Raw genomic sequence first — 21,420 nt, forward strand, 5'->3', positions numbered from 1 at the left:
AAGGCCCGCCGCAGCGGTGCGCGGCCGGCGGGCGTCCGCAGAGGGCGGCGGGGAGCGAGGGGGAGGAGCCTGGGGCCGGGAGGCGGCGGTCGCGGCCCGGGTTCCTGCCGGTCCGCCCGGGGTTCCGGTCCATGGACCGACGGGGCGCCGAGCTGCTGCCGGCGGAGGAGCTACCTCTGTGAGGTAAGAGTCACCGCCTCCGTGCGCGCCGGGGTCACGACGCAGGGGCGGCTCGGAGCAGCCTGGGAGATGTAGTCCTCGGACCGTCCCCGCTAGAGGCTGCACAGCCCGCTGGGACCCCCGCCGCCGCGCCCGCCGCCGCCGGGCCGGCGCCCTCCCGTTTCCTTCCTCCAGGGGGAAAAAATGTCCTTCGGGCCGCTGTCCGGGAAGCAGCAGCATGTGGCGCTCCGCTGTCAGTAGCAACAAGGTCAGCGCCCCTTCTCCGCGTCTTGCCCCCTCAGCTCTCGCGCTCAGGTGGGACGGAGCCAGGTGAGGGGAGGTGGCTTGGAGGGCCAGTTTCTGGGTCGGGTCGAGCACGCCCGGCCGCGGCGGCGGGAGGTCGGGCGCCCGGGGCAGCCTCGGCCGCGTCAGAGCCCATCTTCGGGGAGGGACCGGGCGACTTAGTGCGGGGCTGCTCCTGGGCGGGTGGGGAACGCGACCGTTCTCACCGGTGTGCGTGCGTGCCTGTGTGTTCTCATTGGTGCCTGTGTGTGAGTGTGTGTGTGTGTGTGTGTGTATGTGTGTGCGCGCGTTGGTGAATAAACAGCTCTTGCTTGCTCAGCTGTGGGTTGTCAGGGATGTTTGTCTCTTTTCTGCAGCTGGTCACCGTTAACCATTTCTAGTTTCCTTGACGCGTCTAAGCAGGTGGATCCGGGTGAGGGATCAAAAAGGGAGAAGTCACAAATCATCCCCGAGTCTTCTCTGACGCCGGAGGCATGGCTTTGAGGGAGGAAGGAGCTGTTGTTGACTTAAACAAATGCGTAATTTGGGCGACCTGTGGCGTTATTTAGTGCTGTGATTGGTGGGATGTTTGGTAATTTTCCATTACCTATGCTTACATCTTGCTACAAATATCAGGCCTGTAGGTGCCAGACTTGGGAAACCGAGGCAGGAGGATTACTTGGAATTTGAAGCTGCCTGATCTGTATAATGAATTCCAGAGCAGCTGGGACTATAGTCTTTACCAAACAAACAAACAAACCCCCAGCAGTCCTATAATCCCAGTCCTGGAGAGGTAGAGGCAGGAGGAGCAGGAGATCAAGGTCACCCTCCACTACTATTGAGATCAAGTCTCAAAAGAACAGAAACCTACAAGTGAATGTCTGGCAGATCTGGGAGGTTCTTCACAAGTTCAAAACCAGCTTGGATCACAGGGAGAGACCCTATCTTTAAAAACAATAACCATCAAACCCATCTTTTTTTTTTTTTTTTTTCTAATATGCAATACAAGTAAGACTCACCTTTTAGATCCTCCTGTCTAGGCCCCATTTTCGAATTATAGTCATGGTCCACCACACCGAGATCCGATGTGTTTTCAAAATTCTCATTTAAATTTTACAATCAGCTCTTATGTTTAAATCGATTTTTGCTCTCTAAATATATCTGTACGACTGTGTACATGGCTGGGATAAATAAAATAAAATGTAAGTTTATTTGGCCTCCAATTTCCGAAATATGCATTTTTATTTATTTATTTTGAGGCATAGTCTTATCATGCAGCCCTGGCTAGCCTAGAATTTATTATGTAGACTAAATTGGCCTTGGACTCAACAGAAATTTGCCTGCCTGTGTCTTTTGGGATTAAAGGCTGCCCTGACACACAGGCTATTTTTAACATTTGTGTGTGTGTGCGTGTGTGTATGTGTGTATGTGTGCAGAGGCCTGGGGTCAACTTTGGGTGGCTTCTATTTTTCTTCACCTTACTTTTTGAGACCCAGTCTGACATTGAACCCAGAGTTTGTTGGCCACCTAAACTCGCTGGCCAGAGAGCTCCAGGGATCGGCCTGTCCTTGTGTGTCATCATCTTTGTGTCCTCTCACACACATACGGGGGATCACAGATGCCACAGGCACACCTGGCTCTTATGTGGGTAGTAGGCGTCTCAATTCAGGTTTTCATAAGATATTTTAGGATATTATAACGTATATCCCTTCTCATGAAAGAGAAATAGGCCTACTCATGGAAGGAAAATTAGTAGTTTAATCAGGATATCTAATATGTAACTTTTTAAAAAGTTTTGTTTCATGTAAGCTTACCTCTATTATTTGTTTCTCTTTTAAGCAGTTAACCATGTTGGATTTAGATTAACAGAACAATCCATTTAGCTTTGTGATTTATCCTAAAGAGAATTCCCATTTCTCCTTAGAATTTTTATTATTGTTGTTGTTGTTGTTTTGTGTGTTTGATTGAGTGTCTTATATACTGGTCTGGCCCTGACCATAAGCCAAGGATAATCTTGATCCTAGTTTTCCTGCATCTCTGAAAAGCTAGGCCACCAGCTACTATGACCAGCTTTTCTGTTGTTGGTTTGTTTTTCTTTTTAATAATAATAAAAAATGATTTATTTTTAAAGTGTATGAGCATTTTGCCTGTATATTGTGCACTACATGCATGAAAGTGCCCACAGAGGTCAGAAAAGGGCATCAGATCTCCTGCGACTGGGGTCACAGATAAGTTATAAGCTAGCATGTGGGTGATTGGAGTCAACTGGATCCTCTAGATGAGTAGCAAGTTCTCTAAACAGCTGAGCCATTTCTCAGCTTCGGCCTCTCCTTTTAAGATAGGATCTTGGTATGTAGCCCTGGCTGGCATCTAACTAACTAGGTAGGGCAAGTTGGTTTCCATCTTGCTGAAACTCTTGTATCATTTCCTTATTTTGGGGATTAAAGGCGTGACTCATCATCATGCTTTTTTCTTTTCTTTTTTTTTTTAGATTGTTTCTCACTCTGTAGTCTAGTCTGGTCCCAATAGCCCACATTTTTTTTCAACTGGTAGCAATCCTCTTGCCACAGACTTCCCAAGTGCTAAGATCTACAGGGATGATCCATGATACCCTACTTTATAATTTGTATTTTACCCTAAATTGGAAATATGAATAGTTCTGTTGATAACAAATCCCATTTACATTAGCCTTACTATTTCAAAACTGGATTTTATGTTTATAAATATGTATTTTGTCAATTAAATTTATACATTTATTTTACATCCCTACCAAAGTTTCCCCTCCCTCTTCTCCTCCCGTCCCTTCTGGCCTTATGTCTTTGGGGGAAAATCAACACCCTGTCTGTTTCAAAACCCTTACTAGTAGAGGACAAATTCTGTTTTGGGGGCTGTGGGTGTACACTAGTAATAAGGCATTTGTTTAGCATGCCCAAGGCCCTGGAGAGAAAAAGAGAAGCTAAATGACACCCATTGTGAAAGACAGGCGTTCAGTAGATAGTAGTGCACATCACTAAACCTGTCCAACCCTCTGAGCCCCCACAGTGGAAGGAAAGAATTGATCGCTGCAAATTCTTCCCTGACTTCCACATTTGAACTGTGGGACATATGCAACCCTTTCCCCCAACTAATAAATGCTTTATAAAAGAAAAAAATGTCATTCATTTGTGGACTGATTTATGAAACTGGATGTTGTGGCTCACACTTGTAATCACAACATTAGGAAGTTGAGGCAGGAGGATTGTTGTTCCAGGTCAACCTGGATTACATATTTAGTTAGTGGCCAGCCTGAACTACAGAGTGAAACCCTGCTTCAAGACCAAGAAACAAACAAAGAAAAACTCAAAATCCCCAAATCAAAGAAGTGAGTGATAGGTAAATATAACTGAAATTTAAAACAAGAGTAAAAATTTTATTTTTATATTAGTATAGATCAAAAATCATGATTAACAAAATTTATAAAATAATGTTTTGCCTTTGACAAAGGTGACACATATAGCCTGAATTTCAGTATTGTCTGTCAACTTTGTTTTCTATGGCTCTTTAATTTTCCAGTAAAACTCAAGATATTTGTAACTACAAATACACTGGTTTTGAAGAAGTCATAGTTTGGAGCTAGGCACAGTAGCTCACTCCTGAGGATCTCAAGACTTGGGAGGCTGAAATGAGAGCATTATCTTGAATTCATGGTCTTCTTGGCTATATAATAGTACAGGACCCTACCTCTGAAATCAACAGGGGGAAGCCAGTAGAGTGCTTGCCTGGCATGAACTAAATAATATGTTTGATCCTTAACAGAACTTAAAAACAGACGGATTATACACACTTGTCATCCCAATACTTCTCTCAGTAGATGGACAGGAGGGTCAGAAGTTCAGGGTCATCCCCAGCTACATAGGGAAGTTCAAGGCCTGGCTGGTGTGAGAATCTGTCTCCAAAAGTGGTTAGAAACTTGTCTGGGCACATGCTGAACCTGACTACCTGAGTGGTGGACAGAAAGATGTCTTTCACCTTGTCCTCTGACCACCATAAGCATTGTCACATGTATGCCACCAAAGAACAATGTATGTATATTTCATACATAGTTAAATTTTTGGTGAATGGTAGCTAGTCAAGGAAGTAACCAGCATTAATTTTTTAGTATTAATTTATGGATGGGCAGTGGTGGCACATGCCTTTAATCCCAGCACTTAGGAGGCAGAGGCAGATGGATCTCTGTGATTTCCATGACAGCCTGGTCTACAGAGTTAATTCCAGGACAGCCAGGGTTGTTACATGGAGAAGCCCTGTCCCAAAAACCAAAAAGAAAAGAGAAAAAAGAAAAAAAAAAAAAAAAAAAAAAAAAGAGAAAGGAAAAGAAAAATCCAAAATAATAACAACTTGGTTATGAACTATTCTAAATATATTCAGAAGCTTTAAAGTAATATATGATTTAATATTCTTCTATCACACTTGTTTTGAACTGTCTGTTAAATGGGGTTATGATGGCTTTTCAGGGAAATAATATAACACATTAAGGTTCCCTCCAAATAATTGTCAATTAATTGCCAAGTTTGGTGATAAGCTGTTTTAGTATATGGAAAATTCTTTGTTAATTCCTTCAGCAGATGTGCCCAGAGAATTCATAATGTAAATGGGTACTGTAATAGCAAATTAAACTGTGATTGCCTGTTAGGAGGCCTGAAAATGTTTATGCTTAGCAAATGAAAAGGTACTCACACATGAAATACCAGACAATGATAATCCAGTAGTGTATGGAAAAGTCACTTGAATACCATAGAAATACAAAGGAACTCAAAAGTTTGTATAAGACCCGGGGGCGGGGGGGGGGGGCTGCCATGTTAAAGATAATATGAGATGAGATTTGGCTATACCTTATGTAAATAAAGAGGCAGAAAGGATCTTGGGTCTGGATTTTTTTTTTTTTTATTTTTTTTTTTTGGTTTTGTTTTTTGAGACAGGGTTTCTCTGTATTGCTTTGTATTCCTATCCTAGAACTAGTTCTGTAGACCAGGCTGGCCTCAAACTCAGAGATCAGCCTGCTTCTGCCTCGAAAGAGCTGGAACTAAAGGTGTGCATCATGAACACCTGGCTAGGCTTTGTTTTAATGTGAACATTTGTGTTTTAGTTTCTTCCCTCCTCTGAAGTTCTTGACTGTGAATTGACTAGTAGCTGTTTGTGTCTCTTGGAATTTACTCTTGGGGTTTGCCATTTCCAACACCCTCACAAACATTTGGAGTGGCCTCATTCACAGAGGCAGCTAGATATACTGTTGGAAGAGTTAAAAATGCCAGTGAACCTGAAATTGGAGGGGCCACAGAGAAGTAAAAATAGACTATAAAAAGGAGAAGATTGAGTTTAGAAGAACACAGGCTGCAGATACATGCTACCCAGAATTCAAACAATTTGGAGGTCATTTGCTGAAAAATTAGGAAAATCAAGCAACATTTTGATAATTGCTTGTTTTTTTGAGACAGGGTTTCTCTGTGTAGCTTTGTAGACCAAGCTGGATTCAAACTCACAGAGATATGCTTGTCTCTGCCTCCCGAGTGTTAGGATCAAAGGCGTGCATCACCATTGCCTGGCTATTTTGGGAATGTTTTTTAAGGCACACATCAAACATATGTGGGCTGGCAAGATGGCTCCCTGGGTCCATGCACTTGCCACTGAGCCTGACAACCTGAGTTCTGTTCCCAGAACTTACATTGTAGAAGGAGAGAACTGAGTCCTGCACATTGTCTTCTGACCTCCACATGGACACCTTAGTGCACACAAATTCATAAATAAGTTTTTAAATGTATGCTCTGGAAACCAAGTAAAATTTACTAATTTCTTATTTTCAGTCCCAGTTTGCTATTGAGAGGGAGAAAACAGGAGCCCACAATTAGGAGTAGGGGGAGGGCTTGTCTGCCTGCCTGCCTGCCTCCCTCCCTCCCTCCCACCCTTTCTCTCTCCCTCCGTCCTTCACTCTCTAGTTTTCTGTATATGGGAGTTTTGCCTGTATGTATGTCTGTGCACTATGTCTGTGCAATGCCTTTGGAGGCCAGAAGACTGCATTGAATCCTGGAGTTACATGTGGTTGTTAGCCACCAAGTGGGTACTGGGAATCCAACCTGGGTCCTCTGCTAGAGAAGTAAATGCTCTTAATTGCTGAGCCATCTCTCCAGCCCTGAAGGGTTCAGGTATATCTATAAAAACAAAAAACCTGTCAGGTATATCTATCAAAACAAAACAAAACAAAACATAGCCAACCTCATGCCAAATGCTGAAAAATTGAATTTTCCCCATAGAGATAAAACAAGGATGTATGCTCTTGAAACTTTTAATCAGCAGTGTGCCAGAGGCTCTAGTCAGGTCAATTAGGTAAGTAAAAAAAAAAAAAAAAAAACAAGTGGTATCTGTGCTGGTCAGTTATTGTCAACTTGACACAAACAGAGTCACTTGGACACAGAGAGCCTCAACTGAGAAAACTGGCCTGTGGGCATTTTCTCAATTGCCAATTGATGTGGGAGGGCCCACAGCCCACTGTGGGTGGTGCCATCCCAACAGGTAGGCATGGGTTGTATAAGAAAACAGGTTGAGCAAGCCATAGAGAGCAAGTCAGTAAGCAGCATTCTTCTATGGTCATTGCTTCAGTTCCTGCCTGCAGGGTTTGTATTTGAATTCGTTCTCTGACATCTCTTGATGATGTAAAGTGAAATATTTTCCTCCCCAAGTTGCTTCTGATCGTGGTTTCTATGAAAGTGGCAGAAACACACTAGGACAGGAATGGGTGCTGAGCCAGACCTGGCCAAGTTGCTTTTGTGGAGGATTGAGGAAGAGTTTAAAGCTTTGGGCTAGAAAAGGCTATTGAAGTCTCAAAACTTAGTGAGCTGTTGTGGGAGCTTGGAAGATAGCAATGTTGAGAGGGGAGCAGATGGGGATGGGGGTCCGGCTTGTGAGGTTTCAGAGCAAAGCGAGTCAGTGAGCAGCTTTCCTCCATGGTTCCTGTGTTTCTTGTTTGAGTTTGTTTCCTGGCTTCCCTTAATGAGGACTATGATTGGGACATGGAAGTCAAATAAACCTCTGGTTAGTATTTTATCACAGCAGTGGACAAGCAGACTAATACAGCCTCCATATTGGAAAGGAAGAAGAAAGACTATTTTATTTGCTGATGAAATGATCTTATGCTTAGAAAATTCTAAGGAGGTTCCCTCCTTTGAGTATGTCTTACTTCCTGTTGCTCTCTGTTAGGGGAAGCCCTCACCCACGCCCCTGCTGTGGGGTGTGTCTTTCCTTCTGGGAACCTCTCTCTTTCTTAGCCTTTGTGTTCAAACTATGTATTAAAACATCTTTAGTGAGGCCTGCCTCAGGAAACAGAGGCAGGTAGGTTTCTGTGAGTAAAATGCTGGCCTAGTCTATATATAGTAAGACCCTGTCTCAAAACAAAACACCGTGAAAACTAATGATAAAAATTCCAAGGAATCACACAAAACAAATGTTAGAACCAAAATGCAATTTAAACAAGGTTATAGGCTATAAGATCACTATGGAAGATTTACTGTATTTCTGTACATTAACAGTGGCTGATCTGGGAATAACAGCAATAAAATGTAATTTCATTTATAAAAGCATCAAAAGGATTAAAATAGGTCTGGGGATATAGCTCAATGGGTAAAACTCTTTCTTTCTCTCTTTCTTCCTTTTTCAAGACAGGGTTTCTCTGTGGCTGTGGAGACTGTCCTGGAACTAGTTCTTGTAGCCCTGGCTGGCCTTGAATTCACAGAGATCTGCCTGCCTCTGTCTACCGAGTGCTTGGACTAAAGGTATACGCCACTACTGCCCAGCTGGTAAAATACTTAACACTTGAAATTCCCCAGGTTCAATCCCCAGCACCACATAAACTTGGTGTGGTAGTGAATGCTGGTAATCCCAGCATTGGGGGATTGAGGCTCAGTGGGTAGAGGCACTACCTATACAACGGCCCATGAGTTTAATCCCTGGATGCTATGGTGGAAGGAGAGAACCAAGCTTTTTGTTTGTTTGTTTGTTTTTCAAGACAGGGTTTCTCAGTAGCTGTGGAGCCTGTCCTGGACTTGGTCTGTAGACCAGGCTGGCCTTGAATTCACAGAGATCCACCTGCCTCTGTCTCCCAAATGCTGGGATTAAAGGTGTGTGCCACCACTGCCCAGTGAGAACCAATTTTTTAAAAGTTGCTCTTGACCGCCTTATGTCCCCCATTGATTCATACTCATACAATGAGGATGATAAAATAAAAATAAAACACAAAGAAATCAATTTAACAAAAGTAAATAACATTTGAACACTAAAAAGTTAAAGATACAGTAATGAGAGTAAGGCTATATCTATCTCTCTGTCTATCTTTGCTTAATATGTTAAAGCTAGTGATTCTCCTTAACTAATCTATAATTCAGGGCAATTAATGTCCAAATTTCCTATTGTAGAAAGTGACAGATTGATCCTAAAGGTCTCATAGAAGTTTTGTTAATCTAGAAGAGCCAGAGGATTCCTGTAAAAGAAGAACCAGGGCTGACAGAGATGATTCAGTGGGTAAATGTGCTTGCTGTGATTTCTTACTACCTGAGCTTGATTCCCAGAACCCACTTGGAGGGAGAGCTCCAACTTCTCAGAGTTGTTTGTCACACATATATCCTGGCATACTTGTGCCCTCAACTGCAAAAAAAAAAAAAAAAAAAAAAGGTAAAAAATAAATTAAAAAAGGGAAAAAACAAGTTAGAAAATTAACATCCCTGACTTAAAAAATGCTTTTATTTCTTTGTCGTGGTGCTTGGGATAGAATTCAGAGCCGAGTACACATTAGGCAACATCCGACTGCTGAGCTGCCTCTCCAGCCTTACACTTACTGGTTTCATTTGTTTGTTTAAGATGGAATTCCTGTTGACCATGCTGGCCGGGAACTCTCCTCTCCTTAGTTATTTTCTTTATTTTGACTTCCAATTCTGTGTAGCCAAGGATGATTTTAAACTTCTGATCTTACTGCTTCTTTCTACTTTGAGTGCTGATACTACAGGCAGTTGCTAATACAGGCAGTTTATTTGATTATGGGTATTGAAGCCAGAGCTCTATGCATGCTAGGTACTCTGTGAACTGAGCTACACCCCCAACCCATATTTCTTATTTTTGTTTTATAAATTAAAAAAACTTATAGCTTATTTACTTTCTCTCATACTGTGTGTGTCTCTCTCTGTGTCTGTGTCTATGTGTGTCTGTCTGTCTGTCTGTCTCTCTCTCTCTCTCTCTCTGTGTGTGTGTGTGTGTGTGTGTGTGTGTGTGTGGGGTGCAACCTGTATGGAAGTCAGAGGACAACTTTTATAAGTTGGTTCTCTCCTTTGGTGATGTGGATCCTGGAGATCCTGAACTCAGGTTATCAAACTTGACAGCAATTGCCTTTACCTGCTAAACCATCTTATTGGCACCCATTTCCTAATTTTAAAGCTCATTAAAATGCTATGTTAATCAAGGCAGGTGGGTCTCTGAGTTTGAGGAGAGTCTGGTCTACAGAGCTAGTTCCAGGACAGACTTCAAAGCTACAGAGAAACCCTGTCTCCAAAAAATTGAAAAGGGGGGGGGGTGTTGTAGCAGTATAAAGGTAGACATTTAGATTAGTGGGCCAGGAAGTTTATAAATAAGTTCTGACATTCTTGATGGTCAGTTTATTTACAACAAGGGCACCAAAATAATGTAATAGGGGAATGTATATATTTAATCCATCACAGCTAGATAGCTATATGCAAACCTCACACCACTAACCAAAATTAACTAAACCCAAATGTAAGAGCTGAAATTATAACATACTTAGGAGAAAGCATAAGCATAAATGCCCAGAACCTGGGATTAAACTCTTTCCGTACACAGCACCAGTGACAGAAGGAAGGAAAAATTGTACTTAATCAAAATGAACAGCTCTTATGTTAGAAAGGAGGTATTTTAGTCCGATACTTTTGTGACTAGGAGGAACACCTGAGAGAGACTAGGTGTGGTAATCCATGGCTGTAATCCCAGCACTCGAGTCATAGAAGCAAGAGGATCAAGTATTCAGATATGGATCATCACACCTAGTCTTTGTAGTGGTCCATTTTTTTTAAAGTTTATTTTGTTTTATGTACATGTGTATTTTGCCTGTAGTATATAGGTATGTATACCATGTGTGTGGCTTGTGCACACAGAGGTCAGAAGAGCATTGGGTCCCCTTGAACTGGAGTTACAGATGGTTGTGAGTCACCACATCAGAATCAAACCTTGGGTCCTCTGCAAAAGCTGTTCACTGTTGAGCTACTCTGTAGCCTCTTATTTTTTTTTTTTTTAAAGAGTACTTTGATAGCTGTTGATACTTTATTGACTCAACATTTCCAGTAATAATAATTGTAACAATACCTTATTGTATACATAGAATGCTTAAGAAACAATGTATACTCTCATAGTTTTATCCTTAGAGCTGTAATTGAGATCAGGCTTCTAAAATCCTAAACAGATTTGTAAAGTTAGACAAGACAGAGTAACCTTACCATTTGATCTTCAGTGTGAATACCTTTGAGAGTGAATAAGAGTGTCATTTAGTATGCCAGTTTAACAGCACAAATAAACTCTACTGGAAAAGTCAGTGGATAGTTAGCTTGTCCATAACTGACAAAGGGTGCCTAGTTCAAGGAATAATAGTTTCTGTTTCTTCCTGTTGTCAAAAATCCACTAGGAGATTGCAACTCCAAACATAACCACATTAAAAAAAATTCATAAAACCAAAATTAGTATACGTTAGGCTACAGATTAATCCCAGCACAATAATTATAGGCGATTTTAATACTCTACTTTCTACAATGTACATGTCTTCCAGACAAAACAAAACAAACAAAAAAATGCCCCAAAACAAAACAAAAAAAACAGAAATATCAGATTGAAATGGCACAGAATACATCTTCTTTCCAGTCTTCCATAAGGTCCCTTTAAAATGGACTTGTGATGTTATTTGGAAGCTCTCAAGCTCTGAAGAGGTAGATCCTGCCTGGTGGAAGTAGTTTATGGAGGCGAATGGTCCAGTGAAGATGATTCCTGCCCCTACTTGTGGCTGTAGTCTCTGCTTCTTGTTTCTTTCACAGGCCTGCCATGAACTCTGCCATGCCTTCTCTGCCACGACTAACTAAAACTGATGAAAATATGAGCCAAATAAATCTTTCCTCCACCAAGTGCTTTCCGTTAGGTTATTTTGGTCACAATGTTGCAGAAGTAACTAACACAGAAAATTGGCCAGTCAATAACTGTGACTAAACCTGACCACGTGGTTCATAAGCCTTTGGGATTGTTTGTTTTGAACAGTTTGGTGATTCAGGCTAGAGAAGCCCTAGAATGATGAAAGAGTTTAATAGGCCCCTAGTTATTTTCTGTCTCTATCTGCTGAGTGTGCTTTAGACAGTGGGATCTCAGAGCAGCTGAGATAAGTTTGGGGTTTTCAATAAAGGCACAGGGTCCTTTGGGAGAAATGTTGAGTCCTAACTGCAGCAAGAAAAGTACCTGAGCCTGGAATATCCAGTCCCAAAGGGAAGCTGTTCTTGTTGGTTGTTGTGTTTGACATACATCCAAATCTAGGAAGGGTGATGCTAAGGACAGCTTGAGCTATATGGTCAGTTTAAGACCATGGATGCACAGGAAAGAGAAGTGTTCAAAAAAAGATGGGGCTAGGCTGGCAAGATGGGTCAGAGTTGCCAGGCCTGACAACTGAGTTCCATCCTCAGGAGCCATGATGTGAATGGAGAGGGCCTACTCACTCAAGTTTGTTCTTTGACTTTAACGTACATGCCTAGGCATGTTAGTGCCCATCTCTACAGAAAATAATAAGTTTAATAAAATCTTTAAAACAGTGTGGTAGCACTTACCTATAATCTCAGCACTGAAATAGTAGAGGCAGGAGGACCAGGAATTCAAGGACTGTCTTGATTATATTTTGTGGCTTACTTTGGGCTACCTGAGACTCCATAGCCAATAAACAAAAAATAAAACAAAGCACCCCACCTTTTTTAAAATGTCTTAATAAATATACTAAAATATATATTTGGCTCTAGGGCAGTTATGTACTACTGGGCTATGCCTCCAGTCCCTCTTGATTTTATTTAATAATTCATTTGTGGACTTAGTCAGTGCCACACATGCCTTTGAATGCAGCACTCAGGAGACAGAGTCAGGTAGATGTCAGCGAGTCTGAGGCCAGTCTGGTGTGCAAAGTGATTTCAAGGACAGGCTCCAAAGCTACAGAGAAATCCTGTCTCCACTGCCTGTCCCACCCCACCCCCAAAAAGAAAGAAAAACAGAACAAAACAAAAAAGTGTGTGTGTGTGTGTGTGTGTGTGTGTGTGTGTGTGTGTGTGGTGACATGTATGCTTGGGCAGGTGCCAGAGCAGGTCAGAGGCATAGGATCATCTGCAGCTGGAGCTATTGGAGGTTGTAAGACAGGTGAGGCAGAATCACTGGCCAGGACAATGGGATTCACCAATTAGACTAGACCAGCAAGCCCCAGGAATCCTTCCATCTCTGCAAACCCCATCATGCCTCGTTTTTTAAATGGGTATTTTGAACAGAGAAGCAAGTGATCTTAACTGTTGAGTCAGGTCTTCAGCATCTATTTATCATTTCTAAGCCTGAGTTTCCTTAAGACAAACAAGCCAGGCATTGGTGGGGCATGCCTTTAATACCAGCACTCAGGAGGCAGGCCGATCTCTGTGAGTTCCAGGCCAGCCTGATCTACAGAGCTAGTTCCAGGACAGGCTCCAAAACAATATAGAGAAACCCTGTCTCGAAAAAACAAAACAAGACAAAAACAAAACAAAAAACTAACAAAAAAACAAAACAAGACAAACAAACAGAAAGGGGTGGGAAGATGTCTCACAAATTAAAGACACTTGCTGCTAACCCTGATTATCTGAGTTCAGTCCCCAGGACTTGTGTGCCAGAGGGAGAGAACTAGCACTCCCCTCCTCTACATACACACACACTATAAACAAATAGTAAATAAATAAAAAAAAAAAAAACCAACCAACCAAACAAACAAAAACACCCAAGCAAAAGAATGATAGTTTTATTATTTAGGGTTATGTAAAATTAGCTCCCTAAGGCAGTGTTCTCAACCTTCCTACTGTTGCAGTCCTTTAATACAGTTCCTCATATGGTGACCCCCAACCATAACATTATTTTAGTTGCTATTTTATAACTTTGCTACTGTTACAAATTGTAATGTAAATATAATTGGTAATAGAGGTTTGCCAAAGGGGTTGTGACCCACAAGTTGAGAACTGCCCTGAGGCATAAGCAATTTGTTTGTTTGTTTGAGATAGGGTTTCTCTGCATAGCTTTGGCTGTCCTGGAACTCACTCTGTAGACCAGGCTGGCTTCAGACTCACAGATCTGCATCCTTTTTCTCCAGAATTCTGGGTTTATAGGCTATGCTACCACCATCCAGCAAGAAATTCTTACATAGTTCTGAGTGTTAGCTAGTATAAATATCATTAACAGATGATGAAGAAATTCTCAATACATGACAGTTTAAAACTAACAAATTTTAAAAAACTATTAAAAATATCTGAATCCTGTGGTGGTGGCAATCAGACTTCACCATATTCTGCCTCCAAAAGCAGGAAATAAAGGTCTGTAGGAAAAAACAGAACTATCTGCAGCCAGATGTGGTGGTACATATCTGTAATTCTAGAACTTGGAGGTAGAGGCAAATAGATGGATCTCTGTGAGTTTAAGGGCAGCTAAGACTACATAATAGGTCTCAAAAAACAAACAAATGAAAAGGTTCAGTCTGGTTAGATTCTATTAGGCTGACTCATGTGACTCCTGGTATTAGTGTTAAGTAGAAAGGCGACAAGGAATCTATTCTCAGTGTAGAATTCCTAGGTAATTGAGCTGTCTCTCAGGATTAATTTTGGATTTTGTATGTTAACCTTTACCGTATTAGTTTGTTAAAAGTGCTTTCATACAAACTGACATCATTTTTGATATTTAGATATAGCAGTTGTTAAAATTGTCCCCATTTTACTCTAGAGGAAGCTAACTAAGAAACTAAGAACATGAGTTTTATAGGTGTATTGTTTATGTACAAGTCCCAAAATTATAATCTGCAGCTGGCCTGGTTGCATAGGCTGGTTATCAAAGCGATTTGGGAAGCTGAGGCAAGAGGACCACAAGTTCAAGGCCCACCCTTGCCTACAGAGTGAGTTCAAGGCCAATTTGAGCAGGCCCAAATTCCTGGGCTAAAGTATTCTTCCTGCATCAGTCCTTTAGTACTTGGGAATACAGGGCACACAACTGCTCCCAGACATTTCTGTTGTGAGAGAGGGCAGTGGGCTGGACAGGCAGTAAGAGTGCTGCCTGTAGCCTGAATACTTGTTACTGTTATTACTTAGGAACAGGCAAGTGCCACTGTGCCTGGTAACAACTAAATTTGGTAAGCCCATGTCCTGTCCACATGTCACCTCTTACAATATTAAATTGATCCCCTGCTACTGTGATGACATCAGCATTTTGGCAGGTAGTTTGTTTTTTTCAAAAGTGGTAGCAGAAACAGTTGTTGTACTTACTTGTTTCTCAGATTCCCCAAGAAAATATCAGTCATAGAGTTCAGTGTGATGGCATATGCCTGTAATCCTAGCACTCAGGAGGCTGAGGCAGGAGGCTTGTGAATTTGAGGCTAGTTTGGGTCACATAATACAGTCTCAAACAACAACAAAGAAAAAAGTGAAAAAACACCTCTAGATTTGGGTTTATGGAGGTTAAAGCAAGACTGTAAGGAAGCCAGTATTAAATAATAGAAGATAAAGACAGTCTACATTGAATTGCACTACTAAATGAGTTACAGTGTGAATAACAACAACTTGATACACACCTTTAAGCCCTGCAGTCAGGAAGAGGCTGAGGTAGGTAGATCTCTGTGAGTTAGTTCAAGGGTAGTTTGGTCTGTATATTGAGACCCCCCCATCTCAAAACAAGCAAACAAAATTCACAAGTAAGTTAAGAGAATTGAATTTTCATTTCTTCTTGGAACTCTATAAACTGGAGATTAAATCCAGGGTGTCTCAACACTCTAGGGAAATCTATACCCTAACCCTAGATGTACTGAGTGGGAACTGTGTTTTATAATATTTCAAGCTTAAACTCGACTTTCCCATGGTGGGGACTCATGTAGTCATACATCCCAGTTGTGGATTCCCCTTAAGGATATAGCTCTATAATGAGGTTCATGCCCTTGGTGAGACCAGTAGGGGCTGGATTTCAGCCTGTGTGGCAGCCCACTTTCTGGTGCACAGGGTGTATTTACAACCTGTGAAAGGGAAGGTGAGTGCTCTGTACTGTCTTTTTTTTTTTTTTTTTTTACTACACAAGCTGTTAGCATTAAGTAAATTAATACAAGGGAAGGGCTTTGGTACAGCACAATTCCCCGTGTGAGAAAGGCACTGATTCTATACAGACACTACTTGGCTTCAAATGAGAGGATCCAAGGGCTACCTAGACAGACACTGACTGACCTTGTCCTTGTTGTGACAATTCTTATGACTCATCAGATTGTATAGAACCTGCTAATTGCTGGCTGCTAATGCAGAGGTTGTAGCAAAGACGTTTCCTTCATTACCTCTAGTCTGGACTAGCCTTTTCTCTCATCTATGAAGACAGTTTTCTTTTTACTTTTAGACAGGGTCTCATGTGGGCCATGTTGACCATGAGCTCACTAGAATTAAAGATGACAACTCAGTAGAGTTGAAGATGACCTTGAACTCCAGATCCTCTTGCCTCCACTCTATTGCTGGAATTATCAGGATGTGCCACTGCACTGAGCTTTGATGAGTCATCCTCTGGAAGACAGTCATGCTTATTTTAGGACAGCCAGAGAGAGAAACTCTCTTGACCATGGGTAGAATCTGGCTAAATTTCTCTCCGGTTTTCAGGCAAAGGGCATTCATACAGAAGTTGCTAAACCACCATTTGCCGTCTTTCCACACCTTTGAAGCACAAACTGTTTCTGTGGCTGTGTGGACAGAGGAGAAAAGGACCTGTTTGTATGAGTCACTAAACAAAAGATAGGGCTGGTGTCAACCTGAAATTAGGTCCTTGCCTTGCCAATAGTTTGTGAGTTTGAGTAGAGAAATCACCTGTGTTGCATCTTTTACTTCTGCTGTTAAAGATAGTAACAGTAGTTACCCCGAAGGTATTGCATGGGCCAAATGAAATGAATTAAAACAGATGTGGTGCTACACTCCTGCAATCCCAACCTTCAGAAGGCTGAGGCAAGAGGATGGGGAGATCAAATCTAGCTTGGGTTACACAGGAAATCCCAGGCCATCTAAACTACATAGTGAAACCTTGTCTCAAAAAATAAAGCAAAAAAGCATTGGTGGCACACACCTTTAATCCCAGCACACGGGAGGCAGAGGCAGGAGGATCTCTGTGAGTTCGAGGCCAGCCTGATCGACAGAGCTAGTTCCAGGACAGTGTCCAAAACAACAGAGAGAAACCCTGTCTCAAGAAACCAAAATAAATAAATTTAAAAGAAAAGGTGAAAAAGAAAGAAGAAAAGGGATTTTGTTTCTCCAGATCCTTCTGTCTCTACCTCCTGACTGTTGAGATTTCAGGCTTATACCACTATGCCTGGATATGTTTGTCTGGTTTTGTAAAAAATTCAATGTGTATGTGAGTGTATATCGTGTGTGGAGGGGGCGGTGGGAGGGGAAGAAACGGACCTGCAAAGGCCAGAGAAGAGTCAGATCCCCTGACGCTGGAGTCCCAGGCAGTTTTGCTCCCTGATGCAAGAGTCAAGAACCTCTGAGCCATTTCCCCAGCCCATTTGTGTGCTTTTGAGACAGTGCGTGAGTACTACAATGAGAATAAGACAATGAAAAAACCACACTGGAGAGAGTTAAGGGAATTTGTTTTTGTTACAAAGGACCGGGGTTCAGTTCCCAGCACACTTATCAGGCAGTCCACAACCACCTGTAACTCCAGTTCCAGGAGAGCCTTTGTCCTCACCTGGCATCCTCAGGTACCAGTGGTACACGTGTATATGTAGGAAACACTCACACACATACAGTTAAAAAAAAGAGTGGCACCAGCTTGTGACCCAAGCACTTTAGAAACAGGCAAGAAGACCAGGAATACAGACAGCCTCGGGCTACATAGCGAGTTTGAGGACAGTCTAAGTTGTGTGAAACTTGTCTGAACAAACAAAACAAATGAAAAGAGAGGATTAAAAAACAAAACAAAACAAAAAACAGAAAAAGAGAGAACATCAGACCATTATGGGAAGGGAACTCAACTTGCATTGAGTCAAATCTAAAAAAATATTATGTAACAATTCTTTAAGAGTGAAAATTTAGATGCTGATATCACTTCACATTTTTATAGATTTTATTCTTTGTGTGTGTGTGTGTGTGTGTGTGTGTGTGTGTATACAACTTCTGGAAGTTGGTTCTCTTCTTCTATCAAGTGAATTCCAGGGATTGAATTTAAGTCATCAGGCTAGGTAGGTAGTGCCTTTACCTGCTAAGTCATTTCCTGGCTCTACAATTAAAGAAAAATAAAACAAATGGTGCAGGGAATCAATCTCAGGACCTAGATCATGCTAGGGGAGTGCTCTACCATTAAATTGTACCCTTCTCCTCCTTACAAAATTTTAAACAATAAACTGGATGTAAAAATGTAGGGCCCTGCATGGACCCCCAGGCACCTTGAGCAAGTCTGAAGCTGTTGGCTGGAACATCTTGCCCCAGAGTTGTTGTTGGTACTCTTCCTGTTTTCTTGCCCCCTGGAGTTGTCACTGGTGCTCTTCCTGTTTTGCTAACACACATCTGGTAGGGAGGAGCTAAGCCTGTAAACCCTGTTATTTTCCACTGTGATGTGAGTCAGTATATAAGCCCACCCCATCCCCTCAACAAACATCCCGACATTCAGCATCCCGACATTGCAGTTTAACAAATGACCTGCTGTCTTGTCTATTATTTCAATCTCTAGGCCCTCACCTGATTTGTGGAACAAATCGAAGCACGGACGCTACCAAAAATACCTAATACCTTGAGCTTTTTCTTTTTTTTTTAAGCCTCAAAATGAACGCAGGGGAATAACTTAGCGGTAGAACACTTAACAGCGCTTGTATAAGGCCTTTGCCTCAAGCTCCATTGTGGCATAAGAAAACTGCTTATAAATGAAGATGAGGGCTGGGTAGATGGCTCAGTGGGTAAAACATTTGCTGTTGAAGTGTGAGGGATGTGAGTTCAAATCTCTAGAACTCACATAAAAGCCTGCTTATGTTTGCCTGATTTTGCACTTTTATAATCCCAGGGCTCTTAGTGTACAATAAGAGATGGAGTATTCCCTGAAGCTTGTGGGAGCTAATCTGCTATACAGTGGCAAACAGACAATCCTTCCTTGAACAAGGTCAGAAATAAGGACTGGGTTGGCCTTTGACTTCCACACACCATGGCATGTACAGCTTCATTCACACATGTACACCTCCTACACACACACACACACACACACACACACAACTGGAGAGGAGGCCTAGTGGTTAATGTGTTGTTCTTTTGCTATAATTATTGCCTGTGAAACACAAACACGAGACTCAGCGCCCACGTGGAGTTTATTGAGAGAGGGGAGAGAAGGGGGTAGCTGGTGGCCAACCAAAAGCAGGGGAGAGAGAGGAGAGAAAGACAGAAGGAGGAAAGAGAGCAAGGGAGAGGGAGAAAAGAGAGAGAGAGCAAGAGAGAGTCACGCTTGGTGCACTTGCTTTAAAAGGGAACTTGCGCATGTGTAACTGAGTCCCCTGGCAGCCAGGCAAAGCTTGAGCAGCCTGATAAGTCATGATGTAGATAAGACAAGGCCATGAGCATCCTGCTCATCATCGGGGTGGGGTCAGAAGACTGCTGGTTCCCAATATAATGGAACTGGGTACTCTTCCAGAGGCCCTGGCTTTGAGTCCCAGAACTCACATGGTGGTTCCCCACAGTCTATATGTGCAGCTGTCTGTACTGCAGGTCTAGGGAAGCAATGCCCTCTTCTGGCATCTGGTGCACAGGCATACATACAGGCAAAACATCTATACACATAAAATAGTAAAGTAATAATAGAAAAATTAAAAAAAGAAAGACCTGGTGGTACACATCTTAATCCCAGCACCAGGGTGGCAGAAGCAGGTGGATCTCTGTAAGTTCAAAGGCAGCCTAGTTCCAGGCCAACCAGGGCTACCTAGTGAAAATCTCTCTCTCTCTCTCTCTCTCTCTCTCTCTCTCTCTCTCTCTTTCTCTGTGTGTGTGTGTGTGTGTATTTATGTGTATGATAAAAGTGACTTGTGACTTAATCTTATTTGGCATGTCATGAGAAAAATTTCTATGAATTTTGGTTAATATCAGATCAAGGACTGTTTTATTTTTTGTTCTATATACTATTTATCCATTATCTTTATATTTCATCTCACCTATTTTTATTTTTAAGTTAGCAAACAAAGTAGGTTTTATTATGGAATTTTCATACGTGTGTGGTTATACTTTGCTCCAATTTGTCTCTCTCCTCTATCATATTGGATCGCATGTAGTCCTGGTGGCCTTGAACTCATAGCTGAGGTTGTCCTTTGAACTCCTGGTCCTTTAGCCTCCCCTCTCAAGTATTGGAACTACAGGCATGTGCCACCATACCAGACTCACTTTCATTTTCACAAGTTCTCTCTAGTAGAAGACTGAAGTGACAATATTTCTTCAGGATATGTTAACACATATCAAAACCTTAATATTCTGCCTATTAAATGAGTAGTTTCTTATTTAGAAATATGTTTCAAGGGGGCTGGAGGGGTAGTTCAGCCATTAAAGGCCAGGCTCACAACCATAAATATAAGAAATATGTTTCAAGTAACAATAGATTTGGAAAATCATAAAAACCTAGAAATAAATATCCTACAACAGGAGAAAGAGTAGATTAATTATATTAAATATTATATTATGCTCATTAAACATAATAGGGTTTGTTTTGCTTTGTGTTTTGTTTTTTTGAGACAGGGTTTCTTTGTATTATAGTCCTGGCTGCCCTGGAACTCGCTCTATAGACCAAGCTGGCTTTGAACTCACAAAGATTGGACTGCCTCTGCCTCCCAAGTGCTGGGATTAAAGGCTTATACCACTACCGCCTGGTTCTAAACATAGTAGTTTAAAATGCCTGTAATGGTAAGAGTTTGTCTTCATCTAATGTTAATTAAAAACATTCAGCCTTTATGAGGCAAAACATACCTTTTTTTTTTTTTTTTGTTTGGTCAACAAACTCTTGTCCAGCACCTATACAGTGCCAAGGTTACAGTGGCTCATTTACCCAGAACAGACATGTAAGCAAAGGATGAAGAATGCTGTCCTCGAAGTTATACCTGTGCTCCATGGAATGGGGCAATTCTGCCCCCATGGTCCGTGAACTTGTCACAGAATAGACATGAGTAGAAGCAGTTATCAAAAAGTAGAAAGGTAATCCAGGCTAAAGGCAGGGGCATGGTGACTGTGCTGCCATGGTTGGCATGGCTTGGAAGAAGAGTAGGAGAATACATCTTATTCTTTCAGAAACAGGATAGAGTGTTGTAAAGGCCTTACCATGGAAAACCCATATGTAAAAGATGATTCAAGATTTAAGTATGGAAGCCACATACTATATGAGAGATATACATATTACTATAGATAGTTAATGGACAGGGTTATATTTGCTGAAAATGAAGAGGAAGGGATGCAAGCAGAAATTTAGGAGGTAGAATGAACAAGTTTTAGTGAACAGACGCCCTCAGTGAGGAAGAAGAGGAAAGATAAAACCCTGAAATCCTGTCAAGATTTTTTTTTTCTCTTTTTGGTTTTTCAAGACAAGATTTCTCTGTATTGCTTTGGAACCTGTCCTGAAACTTGCTCTGTAGACCAGGCTGGCCTCGAACTCACCAAGATCCACCTGCTTCTGTCTCCCGAGTGC

General features: G+C 41.8%; 1 protein-coding gene across 8 annotated transcripts in view; it reads left to right on the forward strand.

The window, feature by feature from the left end:
- Nucleotides 1-67: 67 nt before the first annotated feature.
- Cpeb3 (cytoplasmic polyadenylation element binding protein 3) overlaps nt 68-21,420 on the forward strand; it is a 166,002-nt gene continuing 144,649 nt past the window's right edge. For 6 of the 8 annotated variants that reach the window (XM_051199581.1, XM_051199587.1, XM_051199590.1 and 3 more), the window contains exon 1: nt 350-489. The gene's annotated coding sequence lies outside the window, so the exon portion shown is untranslated. Of the gene's footprint in view, nt 184-277; nt 490-21,420 lie in introns of those variants that run through there. The other 2 variants (XM_051199586.1, XM_051199582.1) reach the window with 2 other exon arrangements.

The sequence above is a fragment of the Phodopus roborovskii genome, unplaced genomic scaffold, assembly GCF_943737965.1.
Source record: "Phodopus roborovskii unplaced genomic scaffold, PHOROB, whole genome shotgun sequence".
NCBI lineage: Eukaryota > Metazoa > Chordata > Mammalia > Rodentia > Cricetidae > Phodopus > Phodopus roborovskii.